General features: G+C 42.8%; 1 long non-coding RNA gene across 1 annotated transcript in view; it reads right to left on the reverse strand.

Annotated features, from left to right (window-relative positions):
• Window positions 1-6,533, reverse strand: part of LOC128063029 (uncharacterized) — a 45,021-nt gene extending 38,488 nt beyond the window's left edge. Inside the window, exons 1-2 of the long non-coding RNA XR_008200868.1 lie at window positions 6,459-6,533; window positions 1,772-1,824 (exon numbers count right to left, since the gene is read on the reverse strand). This is a non-coding gene — a long non-coding RNA (uncharacterized LOC128063029). The remainder of the gene's footprint in view (window positions 1-1,771; window positions 1,825-6,458) is intronic.
• Window positions 6,534-15,457: the final 8,924 nt, after the last annotated feature.

The following is a 15,457-nucleotide window of genomic DNA, read 5'->3' on the forward strand; positions in this document are numbered from 1 at the left end:
CAGTCAAAGGCTTTGGCATAGTCAATAAAGCAGAAATAGATGTTTTTCTGGAGCTCTCTTGCTTTTTTGATGATCCAGTGGATGTTGGCAATTTGATCTCTGGTTCCTCTGCCTTTTCTAAATCCAGCTTGAACATCTAGAATTTCACAGTTCACATACTGCTTGGAGAATTGTGAGCATTACTTTACTAGCATGTGAGACGAACGCAATTGTGTGGTAGTTTGAGCATTTTTTGGCATTGCCTTTCTTTGGGACTGGAATGAAAACGGACCTATTCCAGTCCTGTGGCCACTGCTGAGTTTTCCAAATTTGCTGGCATATTGAGTGTAGCACTTTTACAGCATCACCTTTTAGGATATGAAATAGCTCAACTGGAATATCATCACCTCCACTAGCTTTGTTCGTAGTGATTCTTCTTAAAGCCTACTTGACTTTCTATTCCAGGATATCTGGCTCTAGGTGAGTGATCACACCATCATGATTATCTGGGTCATTAAGGTCTTTTTTATATAGTTCTCCTGTGTATACTTGCCACCTCTTCTTAATGTCTTCTGCTTCTGTTAGTTCCATACTGTTTTTGTCCATTATTGTGCACATTTTTGCATGAAATGTTCCTTTGGTATCTCTAATTTTCTTGGAAAAAATCTTTGGTCTTTCCCATTCTATTGTTTGCCTCTGTTTCTTTGCATTGATCACTGAGCAAGACTTTCTTTTCTCTCCTTGCTATTCTTTGGAACTCTGCATTCAGATGCTTATATCTTTCCTTTTCTCCTTTGCTTTTCGCTTCTCTTATTTTCTCAGCTATTTGTAAGACCTCCTCAGACAGCCATTTTGCCTTGTTGCATTTCTTTTTCTTGGGGATGGTCTTGATCCCTGTCTGCTGTACAGTGTCACGAACCTCCATCCATAGTTCTTCAGGCACTCTGTCTATTAGATCTAATCCTTTGAATCTATATCTTACTTCTACTGTATAATTGTAAGGGATTTGATTTAGGTCATACCTGAATGGGCTTCCCTGGTGGCTCAGACGGTAAAGCATCTGCCTGCAATGCAGGAGACCTGGGTTCGATTCCTGGGTCGGGAAGATCCCTTGGAGAAGGAAATGGCAATCCACTCCATCACTCTTGCCTGGAAAACCCCACGGATGGAGGAGCCTGATAGGCTACAGTCCATGGGGTCGCAAAGAGTCAGACACGACTGAGTGACTTCACTTTCACTGAATGGTCTAGTGGTTTTCCCTACTTTCTTCAATTTAAGTCTAAATTTGGCGATAAGGAGTTCATGATCTGAGCCACACTCAGCTCCTGGTCTTGTTTTTGCTGACTGTATAGAGCTTCTCCATCTTTGGCTGCAAAGAATATAATCAACCTGATTCCGGTGTTGACCATCTGATGATGTCCATGTGTGGAGTCTTCTCTTGTGTTGTTGGAAGAGGGTATTTGCTATGACCAGTGTGTTCTCCTGGCAAAACTCTACTAGTCTTTCCCCTGCTTCATTTTGTACTCCAAGGCCAAATTTCAAGAACTACCATAAGATCCAGCAATTTCACTCCTTGATATATATCTAAAACAAAGAACACACTAATTCAAAAGATACACACACCCCAATTTTCATAGCAGCTCTATTTACTGTAGATAAGATATGGGAGCAACCTAAATGTCCATCAACAGACAGACGAATACTAAAAGATGTATATGTGTGTGTGTGTGTGTGTGTGTGTGTGTGTGTGTGTGTATGTGTGTGGGTGTATACAAAATGAAATGTTACTCACCCATGGAAAAGAACGAAATTCTGTAACATTGAAATGCAGTAACATTGAAGGACCTAGAAAACAATATTCTTAGTTAAATAAATCAAAGACAAATACTGCATGTTATCACTTATAAGTGGAATCAAAAAACACAATTGAATGTACAGCAAAACAAAGACTCATAGATACAGAAAACTAGTCTTACCAGAGAGGAGAGGTAACAGAAGAGAGGTATATTAATTCAAGGGTGTGGAGTTAAGAGATACAAACCACTGTGTAAAAAATACACAAGCCACAGGATACATTGTACAGCACAGGGAATTATAGCCATTATCTTGTAATAACTTTTAATGGCATATAATTGTAAATTATAGTGAATCACTATGTTGTATACTTGAAACTAATAAGTCAAATATACTTCAATAAAAGAAATAAACAAATAAGCTAGTTCAAAAGAAAGAGAATAGACTGGAAAGAGAAGAGGGTTTGTTATTCACTTTGAGGAATTCCATCACCCAACCAGTCCATTCTGAAGGAGATCAACCCTGGGATTTCTTTGGAAGGAATGATGCTAAAGCTGAAGCTCCAGTACTTTGGCCACCTCATGTGAAGAGCTGGCTCATTGGAAAACACTCTGATGCTGGGAGGGATTGGGGGCAGGAGGAGAAGGGGACGACCCAGGATGAGATGGCTGGATGGCATCACGGACTCGATGGATGTGGGTCTGAGTGAACTCTGGGAGATGGTGATGGACAGGGAGGCCTGGTGTGCTGCGATTCATGGGGTTGCAAAGAGTCGGACACGACTGAGCAACTGAACTGAACTGAACTGAACTGAATGTTTAGGTAGAGGTAAAGAAAAGCCAAGAAAAGAACAGTTGGAAGGGAATGTTATATCAAGGGTGACTCTTTTCTCCTTAAGATGGAATGGATTGAGGATATTTGATGGCAGGAACCACATCAAGGAGACGGCTGAAGTCACTATACAGAGGAAAGACAACTGCCAACGTAAAGTTCCTGAAAATCTGGAAGAGGACAGGGATTAAGGGCAGAGGTAGAAGTGCTGTTCTTTGACGGGGACACAACACTGAAACAGGAGGGAAGGAAGGCAGAATGGAGACAGATGCAGGCAGCTTTGTAGAGTTGATTTTTGAAAAGCCGTGGTAGTTCTCTGATAGTGTGTTACTTTCTGTGTAAAGCTGATGGTGAGTTCCCCTGTTCCATGTAATAGCGTAGGCAGAAGGACAGAGGCTTGAGGAAGTTTAAGACTGAACTGGCTGTAAAAACACACTGGGATTTCCAGGGAATGCTGACAGCTCAGAAATTTGCTTTTTTATATGATGTATTTCTTTTAGTGTTCTTCAGCCTGGGTACACATATAGAGAAGATGGGTAGCTGGATTCATCCAGCATGGGCTTTGTCAGCTTGGGGCTTTGACAGGTGCTACAGAAAGACAGTGAGGCAAGGTAAATTAGAATACTGACAGGAAACTGGCAAAAATGATGGCTTGTAGAATATACACTGGATAAGGGAGGAAACTAAATACAGGAAGGAGACGATGAGATAAAGATGGTAGAATGGTGCTAGGGTCTGAACGTTTGCATCCCGTCAAAATTCACATGTTGAAATTCTAACCTCCAAAGATGATGTTATTAGGAACTAGGGTTTGGGGGATGAGGGGTGTATTAAGTCATAAGGATGGGATCCTCATGGGTAGAATTAGTGCCCTCGTATAATACAAGAAACTTAAGAGAGTTCCCTAGCTCCCTTTTTTCTACCTTGTGAAAACATAGAGAGGAGGCGCAGGCTATGAACCCAGGAAAAGGCTCTCCCCCAACTATGCTGGCACCTTAATCTCAGACTTTTATTCTGTAGAACTGTAGGAAATAAATTTTTGTTTATAGGCTACCCAGTCAGTGGTATTTAATTACTGTAACCCTAACAGACCAAGATGAATGGTCAGTGAACTGAAAGTTGTTAAGTGAAGTAGCAGTAGATCCAAGTGGGCAAGCCAAAAAGCTCAGTGTCTATAAACTAAGAACGTGAAGTTTCTAGAAGTGGTTTCAAAGGTGGAACTTTCCAGTGATGAGTTCTAGAGTTTGAATCTGGGAATGGTAGCTGTACTAGTCAGGAAAATACAAGCTATTCTGCATTAAAAGATTGATTCCAATCTCAGATAAAATCTCAAATAAAACAAAGCTTTACTTATCACTCAAGCCGTTTAATTTTGGCATGCTGCCATTTCAACACATAGCCTTCAGGTTTCTATGGCAGGGGATGAAAAGACTGTACTGAGTTCTTAGATGCTTTGTTCTGGAAGCAAATCATGTCATTTCGGCTCACAGTCCTTTGTCCAGAAGTAGTCACATGGCCCCATCTGCAGCGGGGTAGGAATTTAAAAGAGCACATGGATATTTAGTGAGGAATAAATGTCTCTCCACAGCAGCTGAGATGAATGAAGTAGATGATTAAAAATAAAGTGATCACAGAATGTCATCTTTGATGAGCTGCTGGGGTGTGGTAGAAAGGAAAACTGAATGAGGTGCTATGGCCTTCAGTGAAAGGGCGAGCAGATGCAAGTTGGTAAATGACAGCAATGAGAAGAGAGCTGGATGGTGAGTCTTAAAGAAGAGTGGAATTTTCTCCTGGGTGGAGAGGAAAGTGCCCAAGAGAAAATGATAAAGACATTTATCACCTGGGCAACAGGAATCCAGCCATTCTATTAGACTGCCTGGGAATCTGGACTATTGCTCAATAAAGTCTTGTAGAGAGATTAGAACCACCATCCAGCTCATCTTCAGAAACACAGAATGCTGTTGTGTGGTAGGAAATTATTTCTGAATATAAATGGATGTTTTCCCTTGGATTTCTTTCTCCCTATTGTGTTTGCCCCCATAAAGAGCTGATTGTGCTCCTTGCCTTAAGCTAAGAGTTGTGGCAAGGTGGAAAGCAAAGGCTCTGAAACGTGCTCTTAAGTTCGAGTGTACCAATAGGCCAGCCTATGACAAGAATGGAAAGGTATGATATCCAGAACAACGGCTCCCCTAGAGACGTCCATGTCCTAATCTCTGGAACCCGTGGATGTGGTAGGCTAGCCAGCAAGGGGGAAGTAAGCTTGCAGATGAAGATGCTAAACATCTGACATTAAATTAAGGAGACTTAAATGTAACAGAATGATCTCTGAATATGGAATAGGGAGGCAAATGAGTCAGTATCAGGCTTATGCAGCACGAAAGACCTGACTGACCAGCAGTGGCTTTGGAGATGGAAGCGGGCCATGGACCAAGGAATGCAGGCCAATTTAAGAACGAAAAGGAAAAGAAGAGCATTCTCCCCTAAAGCCCCCAGAGGGCACAAAGCTCTGCCAATACCCTCATTTTAGCCCAGTGAGACCCACGTCAGACTTCTGAACTCTAGGATAAATTAGTGCCGTAATGTGTTACAACCGCAGTAGCAAACTAATATGAAGGGCACTGTAGGGAACAAGGTATAAGGAAGGTTGAGAAGTGCTTGCAAACGAGACTGGGCGCCAGATGCTGGCGACGGAATGAAACACCAACACTGCAGAGTGGTTTGAATCTTTTTACTTTAATTCCTTGCTTTTTACAGCTGCTTTATTTTATATCCTTTGCACAACAATCTACCGGGCAAGTTGCCAAGCACTATGATTTAGTGACTATACAGTGCGCAGGCGCAGGGCGAGATAACCTTTACCTTAACTTATTTACTGCAGCTAAGACTTTGTTTTGGGGAGCTTCCTTATCAACTTAGAATCCGTTTTGTCCCTGGGTCTGTTCCTTTTGAGGAATCAGAGAAACATCCTTATGTGCAAGAAATGTTCTTTTCCCATGGGAACAAACAGAGGATTCTTAGCTGAACATCTCATTTGCGAGAATGTTCAGCCCTGGTTGAGAGTCTCGTTTGCAAGCACTTCTCAACCTTCCTTATACCTTGTTCCCTACAGGGCACAGACAGAGTTTTGAGAGCTGGAAGTTTAAAGAGGGAATTACCCAGGAGCAGGGACTCAAGCAGTGCCCAAGCAGAAGCACAAACCCAACACGGAGCTGAGTTAACAGCAGAGAGAGAAGCCCAGGATGCTGCTCCCCCACGGAGCACGGAGGCAGGCGGCAGGCTCCCTGTAGTGGGGTTACGACCTGAGCTTCAGACCTGGCACCGTGCGGGGAGACAGCAAGACCCCCACCGAAAATGGCACCTTAATTAGCCTCAGGAAGAGTTTGCTTTATTTTGGCCACTAGTATTTTGTCCTCTTTTCCAGTGCTATACCCATAATATTGTTTTTGTTTAGTGTGGTGGTTTTGTAATGTGGTAACCTGGCTAGAGTTCTTGGTTTTCCTTTCCTGTAGGTTGGGGTGGGCCCCAAGAGGGATTTTTTTGTGGAGGGGGGTGGGCATGGGGCAGCACATGGAACCTTAGTTCCCCACCAGGGATAGAAACCCGGTCCCCTGCAGTGGAAGCTGGAGTCTTAACCGCTGGCCACCGGGGCAGTGCCCCCAAGAGAGGTTCTTGTGGGTGATGTGAAGGGCAGAAAGGAAAGAGCAGCTCAGCTGTGGGGTCACTCGATGCTGCTGAAACCGCCTCACTTTCCCCTGGAGCTTCCTTCTTCTCCAAAGCCTGTGCCAGGTGTGGGTATTTAGCTCCCTGAAGAAAGCCCTGCCTTTGTGTTAGTTGCCTACTGCAGGATAACCCACCTCACCATGAGCAGCTGCAATAAGAACTGATAGGTGCGTCTTGTCAGCTCCATCTCAAGCTGGGTTCTGGCTGGTTCTTTCTTCCTCCTACATTATATCCATCTTTCTTTCCCATCTGCCTGCTGCGGACTTCAAACTCCCAGTTTAGATGTGAATATAATAGCCTTTCAGAGACTGCATCATCAGCTCCCCCATACACAAAATCAAATTACTGTAATAAATACCTTGAATATGATATGTGTGTGTTTGTGTCTGTTAGTCAGTCATGTCTGACTCTTTGTGACCCCATGGACTGTAGCCTGCCAGGCTCCTCTGTCCGCGGGATTCTCCAGGCAAGAATCCTGGAGTGGGTTGCCATTTCCTTCTCCGTGAATATAAGAGAATGTATATGACAGAAGGCCAACAGGCACACAAAAATATGCTTAACATTGCTAATTATTAGAGAAATGCAAATCAACACTACAGTGAGGAATTACCTCACACCAGCGAGAATGACCAGTAATAAACACTAGGGAAGGTATGGAGAAAAGGGAACTCTCCTATACTGTGGTGGGAATGTAAATTATGCAGCGACTATGGAAAGCGCTATAGAGGTTCCTCAAAAAACTAAAAATAGAGTTGCCATATGATCTAGCAATCCCACTCTTGGGTATATGTCCAGAAAAGATGAAAACTCTAAATTGAAAAGATACACTCACCCCAATGTCCATAGCAACACTGTTTACAAAAGCCAGGGCATGGAAACAACCAAGTGTGCATCAACAGATGGATGCATAAAAAAGTGGTTTCATCTATACAATGGAATATTATTCAGCCATAAAATGAATGCATTATTGGCATTTGGAGCGACATGGATGAACCTAGAGATTATCATACTGAAGTAAGTCAGTCAGACAAAGACAAATATTATATCACTCATATGTGGAATCTGAAGAATAATGCAAATTAATTTATTCACAAAAGAGAAACCGTCTCACAGACATAGAAAACAAACTTATGGTTATCAAAGGGGAAAGGAGTGGGGGATAAATTAGGAATATGGGATCAATAGATACACACTACTATATATAAAATTAAGATTTACTGTATAGCACAAGGAACTGTATTCAATATTTTATAATAACCTATAATGGAAAACAACCAAAAAAAGAAAAAATACATAACTGAATCACTTTGCTGTACAGCTGAAACTAACACAATATTGCAAATCAACTGTACTTTAAGACAATGTGTATATATCCAGGAGGCAGGGGAGAAGGGGATGACGGAGGATGAGATGGTTGGATGGCATCACCAGTTCGATGGACACGAGTCTGAGCAGGCTCCGGGAGCTGGTGACGGAAAGACAGGTCTGGCGTGCTGCAGTCCATGGGGTCGCAAAGAGCTGGACATGACTGAGCAACTGAACTGAACTGATGTGTGTACATGTGTCCTGCTCCTCCGAACCCCTGGTCTCCATCATATTTGTTTTTGGTGTAACCAAAAATTCTTTCCAGCTTCTGTGATTTGTAGGACTTATATTTAGTGCTGCTCATGGATTATTATTCTGGTCATATACTCTTTTAAATTATCCCTCCCTTTTTCTGAATACTATTTTTCTTGGATCAGTAGAACATGAACAACTGATTCAGATAAAGTAATCATTTGTTTCCTGCTTAAAGCTATCTTTAAAACGCCTCCCCTCACCTCTGCTCTAACACTCTCCAAAAAGCCTTGAAACGATCATTCAAAACACACAACAGATATACTGCCAATAAGGAACCAGTGATCCATGAATAAATTATGAATAGTGACAGAAGGCAAGGCAATGTTTGTGATTCAGCTCAATAGACTTTGCTGGCAGGAAAACATCCTGTAATCAATCCTTTGATTGCTGGAAAACATAGTTCAAAATAAAAAATGAAGTAATCCTGCACATACCGCCAGAAGCATAAGAACAAACACCGCAAACTTGTAATTCCCCTCCCTGGGCCTGCTTTGAGACAAAACTTAAGCAGCCTGGAAAGAGTGGGAGATAGGATAGTCAGATAGTCCTGGGTTGAAACTAGGACTCTAGTTTGGTTCTGGCACCCTGCAGCTCTGTGAGTTTAAGCCAACGATTTAACTTTCAGAAGACCAATTTTCTTATCTACAAAATGGCAGTAATAGTACCGAACTCATAGGATTGTGGAAAAGATTAAAAATAATATTTAAAACTTCTAGCACATAAAAGGCTATTATTAAACACCCCAAATAGCAGTTGCATCCCCTTTGTTAATACCTTTAAAAACATATGTCTCTGAAAATGATGTCCTAGAAAACCTCTATAGGTGACTGCATACATGTTTACCAATTGCTTATGCCCATTCATCTTCCTTTGCAGCTATAACACCCACTGAGGCCAAACTAAAGACGTGCAGGAGCTTGCCCTCTTCATGGCTGGGGGAAGATGGAAGTTCTTGGCAGGAGTGTGGAACCTTAGAGAAAGCAAGGCCCTTGTCCTCATTCAGGGAGCTGCCACTTCAGTAGCTGCACTGCGTGCCTGGTCACAAGACAGGGGAGGACAGAAAGAGGGCAGGCCCTCCTGGCCCAACCTGGAGTTAAGTGCGTGAGAAGACTGCTTTCCTCTCCGACTGCCTCCAGCTGTGTCCCACCTTCTACAAGTCCCTGTGGTCAGGTTACCAACCCAGGGCATTCCCGAAGTGAAAATACATGGACAGCCGTGTTTGGAATCTATAAATAACATTTTAACAATTATGCACAGAGTCAAATTTAACACCAAGACTATGGGAAACTTGTCCCCAAAAGACTGAATGAAAACGAAGAGGTCACATGACCCTCAAATAGAGTGAAATTATGGATGAAGAAAGGGAGACATGAAAACAAAATGTTCTTGTGTTCCAGACAATAGTTTACAAAATTCTGGGGCCAAGGGTGGTGGTGGTGGCTTAGTCACTAAGTTGTGCCCGACTCTTGTGACCCCATGGACTGTAGCCTGCCAGGCTCCTCTGTCCATGGGATTCTCCATGGAGTGGGTTGCCATTTCCTTCTCCACGGGATCTTTCCCACCCAGGAATTGAAACTGGGTCTCCTGCATTGCAAGGGTCAAGGGTACATAGCCTTAAATAAAACTCTTTATTTCCCCCTAACTATGCTATAAGGCGTCCAAGGATATTTATTTTCTGATTCTTGCCACATGTATTATTATTACTTTAGGTTAGTAGTTAATGACTTTTTAAAAGCTGTAAACATTCATCTTTTGCCCTCATATACATGTTTGCGGTGGCTACCCTGGTGGCTCCAGAAGGTAAAGAATTGGCCTGCAATGCAGGAGATGCAGGTTCAATCCCTGGGTCAGGAAGACACCCTGGGGAAAGAAATGGCTACCCACTCCAGGATCCTTGCCTGGAGAATTCCATGGACAGAGGAGCCTGGTGGGCTACAGTCTATGGGGTCTCAAAGAGTCTGACGTGACTGAGCACCTTAGCACATGCCTATCTGTACTATTGATAAACTTTTCTACCTATGGTTTGAGGTTTCTGTAGATATGGGATCCAGAAGAGCATGAACTTCACGAATAGCGACATAGTCTTAAAAATGAAAATCGACAACACAGCCTTTCTTCTGTGTTTCTTCTGCTTCTAGCAATAAGCCCAATACAAGTGAAATTCTATTCACACAGGTTAGAATTAGACAACAGAACCAAGGTGGTGGTTTGAGACATAAATGAGTGGAGAAAAGAAGGCTGCCCTGCAGAAGCCTGGCGAGGAGAATGGATTCAGCTCACTTGGGAAGAACTGCTTCCAAGATGGTTCACTAACGTGGTTGGCATGCTGGTGCTGGCTGCTGTCAGGGGACTTCATTTCCTCTCTATAGCCCTCCTTGAGGGATGGCAGCTGGCTTTTCCCACAGTAAGCAACCCAGGAGACCGAGGCAGAAGAATACTTCCTGTGACCTTGTTGCAGAGAGCAGACTTTTGCTGTGTAATCACCAGGCCACCCCGATTCACTGTGGGAGGCTTTCCTCACTTCAGTTCAGTTCAGTCGTGTCCCACTCTTTGCGAACCCCTGGACTGCAGCACGCCAGATCTCCCTGTCCATCCCCAACTCCTGGGGTTTACTCAAACTCATGTCCATTGAGTCCTTCCTTATTAACAAATAAAAAGAAACCCAGTGATCTGCTAGACTAGGACTTTAAAATAATACTATTGGAAATGGCAGCAGCCCCTGAGATGGGCAATATCAATCTTTGTCCAAGGGGAGGCAGGTATGTATAAGAAGGGAAATGGAAGACGAGCTTAAATGTGTCTACCATTTGCTTACATTTACAAGAACTGTTTCGGGCTAAGCAGTGTCAGGACGGGCTGCCATATACATCGTGCCAGAGGAGCCGAGACACAGATCTTCACCGTATAAGAAGTCAGCTCTCTGGTTCCTGGCGCAATGGAGCCAGCGTCAGCTTTTGCATAAGCACATGGAGTTTGGGGAAAGGTTTTAGGGCAGACAGAACCTCTTCAGAGTAGTCCTAAATGGAATCGTAGCTCTAAAGAGTCCTAAGATTTAGGATTCAAGACTCAGGACTTAATCCCCAAACTTAGGACTCTAGGGTGTCCCACGACTTTTGGGGAGTAACACTGATATTGCAGGATGTCTGCCTTTCAGCGTCACAGGCACTGTGATCTCCAGCTGTCTGCGTGATATGTACGGTCACAATGCCTTCAGAACAAAAACATATGGTATAATTTGGCAATGGACGGGGTATTGGAATTTAGAGCTATCTTTGAAATCCTTACCCAACTCTTGGATATATGAACTTGTCCTTTTATATGAAAAGCAAAGTAGCTATGGGGAAGTATAAACAATTAACAGAATTCTAGAATTCTCAAGGATGGATGGGTTCTAAAGGAAGTGAAGGCTTTTATTTTTTTTTTCCCAGTGTTCATAGATTAAGAAAAAAAGATTGAATTTCGTTTTGTGCTTTAATATAATCTCATATTTTTGAAGAAATACACATTATTTTAAATTTACCACAACTTTAAGAGGTGAAAAATATGACATAGCTAGTTAAAATAAATTCTCCTGAAAAACCTCCAAGTCAATGAAGGTGAATGATCACCTGTGACTGGGAAAATAAATAAATAAAATAAAGGAAAAGAAACAGAGCAAGAAAATACCTGAAGATGAATTTAGGTAACAGCTGGGTGCAGATAGGTCTGTGTGGTCTCAAACAGAGCATCCAGACACAGGGTAGAGGTGATGCATGGTTACAGTGAAGATTCAGTTAGGGCTCGATGGAACTATAGTGACCCCTGCTGGAGCCTATCTTTTTATTTTTAAATTCGAGAACTCAAGTCAGGGCCTGTGTAAAGATAATTACAACTTCTACAGAGTAATTGAGTTTGAAAGTTGGGTAAAGGCTTAGAGAGCATTTAGCATCCCCTCATTATTTCATCGGAGAAGGCGATGGCACCTCACTCCAGTACTCTTGCCTGGAGAATCCCATGGCCGGAGGAGCCTGGTAGGCTGCAGTCCATGGGGTCGCGAAGAGTTGGACACGACTGAGCAACTTCACTCTCACTTTTCATTTTCATGCAGTGGAGAAGGAAATGGCAACCCACTCCAGTGTTCTTGCCTGGAGAATCCCAGGGACGGGGGAGCCTGGTGGGCTGCCGTCTATGGGGTCGCACAGAGTCAGACACGACTGAAGCGACTTAGCAGCAGGAGTAGCAGCATTATTTCATAACTGATGAAATGGGTCTTTAGCCCACAGAGTTTAAAATGACTTACTTTAGGTCACAGAACTGGGATTACCAGGGAAAAAAAGACATCTGCCCAGTCTGTGGGCCTGTTTATACAGGTGGAGTTTTGTGTCATGACAAATAAAAGTACCTGTAACACACAAAATGAACAGGCCAAGCAACATATCAGGAATTAAGCTTATTTTGAGATAAACTATTTAGTTGCTTTGGTTAGTGACGACTCAATTTTGCTGAAAAGACAAATTTCTAATTCACACTAACATGACATTTATTTTTCTTTCTTTCCTCTTTGGCCTTTATGAGCTTGCTGCTGCTGCTGCTGCTGCTAAGTCACTTCACTCGTGTCCGACTCTGTGAGACCCCATGGACGGCAGCCCACCAGGCTCCCCCGTCCCTGGGATTCTCAAGGCAAGAACACTGGAGTGGGTTACCATTGCCTTCTCCAATGCATGAGAGTGAAAAGTGAGAGTGAAGTTGCTCAGTCATGTCCGACTCTTAGCAACCCCATGGACTGTAGCCCACCAGGCTCCTCCATCCATGGGATTTTCCAGGCAAGAGTACTGGAGTGGGGTGTCATTGCCTTCTCCACAATTTCATATCAGAATTAAGAGTTTTGGAACGTTACTTTCTGTCCTTCACTGAGTTACCTATGTTCCATACCTCTGCTGTTTTGATCCTTTTCAAATGTTTCTTTGGGCTTGAGTATGATTTTTATGCCCTTCCCCACTGTCTACCTGTAAAAATCTCCTAACTGTATTGAGAAAAAGGATGAAAGGGAAATAACACATATGGGAATGAATAATAATTCCATATATAAGAATATCATATCAGGATTTTCTGGAAAGCCTGACTCTAATTCTTCCCCTCTACTCAGGGCCCTGGGGTCACCCATTCCTGAGTGCTCTGCTTTTTCGTCTTTCTCTCTTCAATCAACGTCTCTCCTTCTCCAATCCGTAAACCAGAGTTCCCAAGACACAGGGTGACCCTGGGGTTTGTGCCTTTCTTCTCCTATCACTGTACCAGGGAGGCAAGATCCCAGTCCCTGCTTATATTCACAGGTAGCTATGAAAATTTTGGCAAAGCCACTTTTCTTCTTCTGCATTTTCAGTTCTGTGATTTGAATGAATACGATATTGGCTATATTTACTTCACAGTGTTTCAGTTCAGTTCAGTTCAGTTCAGTCGCTCACAGTGTTTAGCGAGGTTCAAATAAGATGAAATATTTGAAAGAGAATTGAAGAGCAGAAAGAATTTTGGATAATTTCTGAGATATTATTTTTATCATTTTCTTTGTAATTTTTTTCCTCTCCAACTATTATTCAAGCAGATAGCCAGATTCTTCTCTCTCTCTCTCTCTTTTTTTTTTTTGCTGGTGGAATTTTTTGCACAGGGAGAACTTAAGCTATCTGAGGTTTTAAAATTTCCTCTTATCTTTTATAGAAAAAATTATGCTAGGAACCCTTGGAGAAGGAAGGAAAAGGAGAGATGCAGGCAATGAGAACAAGATGGAAGTCTGTCCCATTTAGACTAGAAAGGTTATAGAGATTTATTGCTTTCATACTGCACAGCCTGAGGTTGCCCCTGAGGAAGGTGGCAAGACCTCCAGATAGAAGACTTCATGACAGAGATATTAAAACCTGACTGTCTGCTCTGCTTGCAGAGAGACAGAGAGAAGTGGAGATCTACCTCAGTTCATGGGCAAGTGCTATTTGACCAAGGAGTCAGGGGCTTGAAGGAAAGGATTAGTGGACTGATTAAAAGGAGGTCTGAAGAAGACTTGTGTGGATGGGCCTCTCAGAGTGGGCAGACTGAGGATATTTGTGTCCTATACAGAAGTTTACTAAAAGGTACCCATTGAAAAAGATCCTCAGTAAACAAGTAAGCGATATGACCCATCCTGTGAATGTCAGTTAACTATTTTTCCCCAGTCACCCTGGTGCCTGACAGTGGGCCCGGCAAGAACGTGGGCTTAGGAATATAGGCTCCCTTTCATCCAGGCTGATCTGGCTACTTGCCCTGACAGTATCTATCTAATCAACATCAGAAATCACACTGAACTCCTCAAATGGCATCAATTCCAGGACTTGTCAGTCACCTAATGCAGGTGGGTTACCCTGAACCTCCATCATCACAGAGGAAAGACACACTCTGGATTTGGATTTGTCTTTTTGCCTATAATGTTTCTGCTAGCACCACTATTCACGGACTTAGGGACTGTTCTATTTACTCTCCTGGAACCCCATAAAAAAATTTTTTTTCCCCTTAAAAATTTTGACTAAGGAACTCCATTAAAAGAATAAGAATTGAAGACATGGTTTCACGTCCAGAGGGAGAAGCTACCTTGATAGAATGGTGGAATGATCTATTAATAACACACGTATATTGCCTCTTGTCGGGCTGGGGAATTGCCCCACAAGCTATACTGAATTCTCTGAGCCAGCAACCAATATATAATGCTATTTCTCCCAGAGCCAGAATATTTACAATACAGAATTATAATGAGCAGCGGTCCTTTCATTATAATTGCTAATGACCTCATCTTGTAACTCTCATCTCATCTCGATGTTACACTCATAGCTTCCAAGGGAGGAATACGTCCTCTCGGAAACACCAGAAGGGTTTCACAGAATAGGAGCTGAGACCACCACATAGCCACTTGAGTTCTTCATGCCGCTGAACCAGCAAGGATGGCAGCCCACTTCAGTATTTCTGCTATACTGACTGGGGAACTTAATCATAATTAGAAACTAAGAACAGGGTTAGTACTACACCGTGAAGGGAGGCAGGACTGTGTCTGAAAGCCCAGGGATTTCTCTGGGCAATTCTTCGTACTCCCAGATCCATGTAACATCTCTGGAGGATTACAGCAACCATAGCCTAGCAGGAACCATGTATGGTTTAGCTTTTTCAGGGGTGGAAGTTTAGGCTACCCTAACTGACAATCACAACTAGCGAAATTATTATCTGAAGACAAAGAGAACAGTGGAATGGCTGTAGAAGAAGGGACTTGCAAATACCAACGACGGCCCATAAACTGTGTAGAAATAAGGACTGCAATCATCATGTATATTTTCTTTTTTTTTTTTCTTTTCATTTTCTTCTCTGAGGTCTACCAGCATCCGAATCTAATTATGGAATAGGCCCATGTCTGGAAGCAATGAGAAGCAGTGGGTTTGACTTTGAGGAGATTCCTTGCCCTCTGACAAATCAACTATCTTGGGTGATACTAAAACAGGTTATCATGGGACTTCCCTAGTGGTCC

The sequence above is a fragment of the Budorcas taxicolor genome, chromosome 2 (genome assembly GCF_023091745.1).
Source record: "Budorcas taxicolor isolate Tak-1 chromosome 2, Takin1.1, whole genome shotgun sequence".
NCBI lineage: Eukaryota > Metazoa > Chordata > Mammalia > Artiodactyla > Bovidae > Budorcas > Budorcas taxicolor.